The sequence below is a fragment of the Coffea arabica genome, chromosome 8e (genome assembly GCF_036785885.1).
Source record: "Coffea arabica cultivar ET-39 chromosome 8e, Coffea Arabica ET-39 HiFi, whole genome shotgun sequence".
Classification (NCBI taxonomy): domain Eukaryota; kingdom Viridiplantae; phylum Streptophyta; class Magnoliopsida; order Gentianales; family Rubiaceae; genus Coffea; species Coffea arabica.
The window spans coordinates 13,649,411-13,656,354 of record NC_092324.1 but is presented as its reverse complement, the minus strand read 5'-3'; the positions used below and the strand labels follow the sequence as shown (position 1 = coordinate 13,656,354).

The following is a 6,944-nucleotide window of genomic DNA, read 5'->3' as shown; positions in this document are numbered from 1 at the left end:
CATGGATTCTAGAATAATCAGCCCCACTAGTTCATAACAGAAGCATAATTCTGTTATGAACCAGTGAAAGCATGGTTTTCTAAATCACGCATTCTCTTCCCTTGGAGCTGATCAATCACGCCTTCCCCATTCTATGGACCACGCCTTTACCCTTTTTCAAGCTAGACTGGAGAGATCTTCCTGCAAATCCTCTGCATTCCATGACAGTACCTCCCTCTTTTAAAAAATTTTGCCCTCAAGATTGAAATTGAGGGAACTGTTTCTCAATTTCTTCTGCAAATTCCCATGTGGCCTCTGCTGGATCTATTCCCCACCAATGAATCAGCCATTGCACTGCAGCAGCATTCCTTTTCTTGACTATTCTTCTGTCCAACACTGCTATGGGTTCAACCCTTAAGTGCCTCTTTCCATCAACCTCTGGTAGCTACAAGATAGGTGTAGTCTGCCTACAAGATAGGTGTAGTCTGCTATGGGTTCAACCCTTAAGTGCCCCTTTCCATCAACCTCTGGTAGCTACAAGATAGGTGTAGTCTGCTTTCCAATCTTTTTCTTCAGCAGTGAGACATGGAAAACAGGATGTATTTTGGATCCAGTTGGCAGTTTCAACTTGTATGCAACTTCCCCAACCTTCTCTACCACCTCAAAGGGTCCATAATATCGTTCTGACAGCTTGGTGTTGCCTCTCATAGCTACAAAACTTTGTCTGTAAGGCTGCAGTCTCAAGTACACCCAATCTCCAACTTCAAACCTCCTTTCACTCTTCCTTTTATCCGCATACCTTTTCATCCTCTCCTGTGCCTATGTTAAGTTCTGTTTCAGTGCAATGTCAACCTTATGCCTTTCCCTCAAATAGTCTTCAACTACAGCCACCTTAGCCTGAGTGTAGGGCCCCAGTGCCATCTGTGGGGGTGCCTGCCCATATAAGGCTTCAAAGGGTGTCATTTGAATGGTTGTGTGGTAATTGGTGTTATACCACCATTCTGCCATAGTCAACCAGTGATTCCACTTCTTTGGCTCCAAATATGAGAAACACCTGAGATACATACCAGTACCTGATTTACTCTTTCTGTCTGGCCATCTGTCTGTGGATGGTAAGCTGTGCTGAGGTCCAGTTTAGCTCCCAACAATGTAAACATCTCACTCCAAAATTGACTGGTAAAGATCCTATCCCTATCTGACAGCATGCTTTGGAGTATTCCATGTAACTTGACTACCCTATCCAGGAATATTCTAGCAATTTTTGGGGCATCAAAAGGGTGTGAAATGCTCAGAAAATGAGCATACTTGGTATACCTATCTACTACTACCATAATGGTATCCCTCCTCTCAGAGTTAGGCAACCCCTCAATAAAATCCATAGTGACATGGCTCCAAGTGGACTGTGGAACTGGTACAGGCTGTAGTAGCCCTGGATATGACACATGTTCATCCTTGCATTTCCTACAGATATCACACTCCAGAATAGCTATCTTAATGTCCTTGTACATGCGTGCCCAGTAGAACAATTGCTTGGCCCTCATGAAGCTTGCTTGTATGCCAGAATGCCCTCCCAACTGTGAGTCATGTAGAGTGCTGATCAGTCTCCTCCTTATCTCTCCCCCAGACCCCACAGCTACCCTCCCTTTGAACTTCAGTACACCATTTTGGTAACTGAGGTTGGAAGATTGGTCTGGTTTCAACAATACCTCTCTAATGTTGTTCTGTGCCCATTCATCTCCTTGGTAGCTGCTAATCACCTCTTTGATCCATTTTGGTACTATGGTAGTTATTGTAGTGCACTCCAAGCCTTGATCACCTCTCCTAGACAGGGCATCTGCGGAGAAGGCATCTGTTACTACATTCTCTTTACCCTTCCTATAGTGAATCTCATAGCTCAGCCCCATGAGTTTAGTTAACCATTTCTGCTGCAGGGGAGTGGTGATTCTTTGTTCCAATAGGTACTTCAAACTCTGATGATCAATGTTAATGATGATGTGCTGACCCTCTAGGTAGTGTCTCCACTTGGTGACTGCTGTGACTAGAGCCAATAGCTCCTTTTCATAGATGGATAACCCCATATTCTTTGGTCCCAACCCTTGACTGATGTAAGCTATGGGTCTCCTTTTTTGCATGAGGACTGCCCCTATTCCATTGTAGTAGGCATCAGTCTCAATCACAAAAGGTTGGTTGAAATCAGGTAAGGCCAGAACATGAGCATCACACATGGCCCCTTTGAGCCTCTAAAATGCTTCTTCAGCTTCTGCCCCCCACTGGAAGCTGTCCTTCTTCAACAGTGCAGTCAAAGGCTTGGCTATACTACCATACCCCCTGACAAATCTTCTATAGTATCTAGTCAGGCCTAGGAATCCCCTCAACTGTTTTACATTCTCTGGTTTAGGCCACTTCACCATACCCTCAATCTTCCTAGGGTCAGCTTTCACTCCTTCTTCTGAGATGATGTGCCCCAAGTATTCTACTTGTGCCTGAGCAAAGGCACATTTTGTGACGACCCCACTTCCCTCAAGGGCGAACCCCAGAGGTTAGCGGACCGCCTGCCTAACTCTCGCCAGGACTCAGTTACTAACATTAATTTCAGAAATAACATTAACTTCAAAGTAAGAACGAAACTCCCCAATAGATATTACAAGCCATCCAACTTCACAAAAACTCCCTACTTATGTATACGACTAAGCGAAATGAAATGCAAGTAGTAATCACTTCTCTAAGTATAAATAGGATTGCAATTATTTAAAATAAGGATTACAACTTTTGAATTCCTTATTCTTTGGATAGCAAATCAATAACGCTAAAACTCTTTAATATAACATCTACATACTACCAATTATCCGAATATACAAACCAAAATACAGACCAAAAGATAAAAACTTGTAAACTAATACCATAATACAATGCCGTCCAAATACAAGATTAAGATTTCCTATTACAACTAGCACTATTCTTGTCCTTGTCATCCCCGTACCCTGTTAAGGAAGACAAATGAAGGGATGAACTAAAAACTCAGTGAGGTTCCAAGAGAACAACAAGCAATTAGGCATTTTAGCATGCACATGATAGCATGATCACATTTTCCATAAAGAACATAACATCCAGACAACTCATTTAACCATGTACATCCGATAACACATGCATATAAAAGGATACAGTCTGTTCTCGGGAACAGGTTCCATGACAACTTGTTCAGAATCTGTTGACACTCCGTCAACCATGGAATCATAACAAGTCCAGTAGATCACCACTTAACTCCAACCTCCATCCACCAATCAACCCCCTACCGGGCCCGAACTCTAAACATAAACAGTGGTGGTAATACTCGCGTATACCAATTAGTCGAGGAGATAACACTCCATTCGACAAAACAGTAGACCCAAGGTTCGTTATCTAATCGACCAGACCCTTGCCGGCTCGACTCGATTAACTAGCCTATGGGGTTTAGGATCCAGGCCATTACTTTCAACTCATGCGCATGAATCTCAGTTCACTTGTAAACAATTCACTTATAGTAGTAAAACAGGAATTCAGTCAAGTTAGGTCGAGTGTGATAAAGTACACACTCACCTATGTAATAACAAGTCAATTCAAGTAACAAGTCATATACAGGTCATATTTGCGCAACAAGTAGCATGGAACTTGCAGTTGGAACACTCACTAGTTCAAGCAAAAATAGCGTCAAAAGTTTCCTCCTGGATTGCCCCTTTGATCAGACAAGCCCTAAGAATAACCAAGTGAACATAATTCATAATTTAGACTCGACTATGAGTCGTATAACTCTCCAAGTTAAATTTTTTTTTCCAAAACCCAACATACACAGCCATATTTAGAATGCAAATCAAGGAAAAATTTAAGTATATTCTAGGGCAAAAACTCAAGTAGGGTTTTGAAGCGTATGAGAGCATTTTGGACTCAAGAAACATGAATAACCAACAAGTTCCTTATTCGCTTCATGGCGGAAAATTTTCCAGCGGCGAACCAATGAAAGAAACAAGGTTTTCTCAAGTCAAGTTAGCGAGGTTGTGTCCAAAAGACTTTCAAACTAAAGACGTTGAGGCTATAAGGTAGCAAGGTGTAAAACTGCCTCTCTAAATCAGAATTTTTTCGCAGCCATGAAACAAGTACAATCATGAGGTTTTCACTTCCCAATCTTCATAGTTTTTACTCAAATTCACGCACAAAAGGCTCCTCCAAAGTTTGGAACAAGTTTTGGCCAAAACCAATTACTAAAAGGTTAGAAAAACAACAATGTAATAGGCTGCACTCTCCATCGACAAACAAGCACAATTTTAGCCAGCAATTTGGAACAAAATCCCAATGAAACCCTTCCATTTCAACCAAAATGCAATACATAAGCAAAGCTTAAAGGTTCACTAAGCATATTAGGCAAGTACATCACCAAATCAGTCCAAAATCAAGGTGGTAAGCTGCCCCAAAATTTGGACAGCATAACCCCTGTTTTATCCTATATTTCCTCTCCAAATTCAATACGAAATTTCATGGCCAAACCCTCCAAATCAAGACCACAACTGATAGGCTATACAAGCTACTAGTTTCAGACCGTAAAGCCACCAAAAATAGACAATTATTCAACTCACGTGTCTCCGTACCAAGGCTGGCCATCAAGCAAAAGTTCAACTCTACAAGCTGAAATTTCCATAAGCAAACTAATAGAACATGTACAAACTAGAAAAATCACATGACATGGCTAACATTTATATTAAACATGATATTAACATATTAACACTCATTTTCCTCAACTAAAACTGGAAATTTATCGCTTGGGACATGAAACATGTAAAAGTGAAGTTTTCACCTCTCAACCTTTCATTTTCTACTTCAATTCACTACTCATACCAAAATTAATGTCTAATCATATGTTTAAGACATTAACAAGATGATTTCACCACACAAAGCCAATTGTAAAGCTAAACAAAATCACTATCTCTTTCGGTCAGCCTTGGGTAGAATTCCAGCTATGAAAACAGTGAAATAAATGGAGTTTAAACCACTTAAGGTCCATGGTTTTGGTTCATTTCCAACACATACTTGTAGTTTAAAGTCTTATATCGTATTTTGAGCAAATTGAGCTTAAAATCATCTTGAAAATTTAGCAATCAAGGCTGAAATTCCAGCAAGCATTATTTTTTTGGGAAAATCATAACTTGAGTTATAAATGTCAAAAACTTATACAACTTGGCTCATTTAAAACTAGACTTGAAATACTAACAATCTTTGGAAAATACATCAAGGAGATTTGGTTCATAAGTTAATCCAAATTGAGTCACAAGTTACCACAACATCCCAATTTTTACTTGTTCAGGACCAATTTTTCAGTCAACTTTGCTGATTTTCTGGTGCATATATAAAATGAACCACAGCTCCAATTTTATACCATTGGAAAGATCTATGAGTCTAGTTTCAAACGCAATTGACAGTACTCAATTTCAATTTTTCTACACTAAATTATGATCATTTTGCTAAAACTGCCTAGAGGTGACTGTCACTCGAAGTTCAAGCTTTCTTAGACAATTTTTCAGCCAAATCAATGAACATACAACTATGATTCAACCATATAAACATACCAACTTCTACATACACAGTTGTCATGATACAAAACATGAAATCTTAGCAAAATTTCACTCCAAATTCAAAGTACAATTGATATATCCAGCTTTATGCAATCAGTCAGTCCATGCTCATTAACTTAACAAATTTTCCAGCAAGGTTTCTTCACAAATCAAGTTTTATTTCTCCTAAAGGTAAACAATACAATATGTGCAGGTCCTAGAAAGAGAAATAGGAGATATATACGGTACATTTAAATAAATTGCAGCAAGATTTCTTGGGAGAAAGGAACCAAACTTGCAGCTTCACTCCATTGGTTTCACAGGAGTTATTCAACTTTGTTGCTGCCAATTTTCTCACACGTAAGCCACCAATTTGCTACCAAAATCAGAGACAACATGCTATATATCATACTAAACAAGAAATACAACACTTATAGCATGAATTACTAGTGGAAACTCCTCAAAAGGTCAAAATAAGAGGCTGTAAATTGAACTCATTTCCCCCTCGGTCAAAGCTGGAAATTTTCAGCATATAAATCAACTTCTAATGAGAGTACTTTCCCACAAAATTTCCATTTCCGTGGCTAGAACTAATATGCATCAATCATCTTAGTGTGTCTTGAGAAAAATGGAAAGTTTGGCTAGCAAGTTTACCTTTGATCTTGCAAGAATGGAAGCTGCAATGAAACTTATAGCTTCAAATTCTTTCCCCACGATTTTCTTTTTTTTTTTTTTAGTCGGAAATTTCTGCCTTTCTTCCCCAATTCTTGGCTAGGATGAGTTATAATTTTCTTGTTTCTGGATTGATGTTCAAGATTGAGGAAAAAGAAAAGAGGACTGGTTGGAGTTTTTTTTGGGTTTCTCTCAGCTCTTCTCTCTCGGCCGTAAGAAGGAGGGGAAAGGAGCTCTCCCTCTCATTTCTCTCACCTTTTCTCTCTTGGTTGGTGTAAAAAAAAAAACAGAGGACCAGTCTTGTTTTTGTTTTCTTTCTCTCATTCGGTTGAACTGAAGAAAAGAAACAAAAGGGAATAAATTTGGTCAACATTTGCATGCTACTTGGAATGGTCAAAAATGGAGGCAAGGAGCAAGATATTTTGTTGAGCAATATCTCTTTCTCTCGGTTGGAAATGAAGACAAAACACACTAGTTTCTCTCAAAGCTCTCTACTTTCTTTGTTGGACAAATGAAAAAGACAGGTCTCTCAACTCTTCTCTCTCTCGGCCCCAACATGAAGTGAAGAAAGGGGAAAATGGCTCTCGGTCAAGCTGAATAGAAACAAGAAAGAATGGAAGCTGTTTTGATTTGGTCAAAATTTGTGGCTGGTCATGCAATGAGCAAACTACCCCTCTCTCGATTCCTTGGTTAAATGAGCTGGAGTTTCTCTTG

At 39.4% G+C, this 6,944-nt stretch overlaps 1 long non-coding RNA gene across 1 annotated transcript; it reads right to left on the bottom strand.

Moving 5' to 3' along the window:
• Positions 1–2,913: 2,913 nt before the first annotated feature.
• Positions 2,914–6,284, bottom strand: LOC113702783 (uncharacterized). The gene is made up of 2 exons (XR_011819882.1): positions 6,213–6,284; positions 2,914–2,960 (listed from the first exon to the last, which is right to left on the bottom strand). It is a non-coding gene; the product is annotated as an uncharacterized lncRNA (long non-coding RNA).
• Positions 6,285–6,944: the final 660 nt, after the last annotated feature.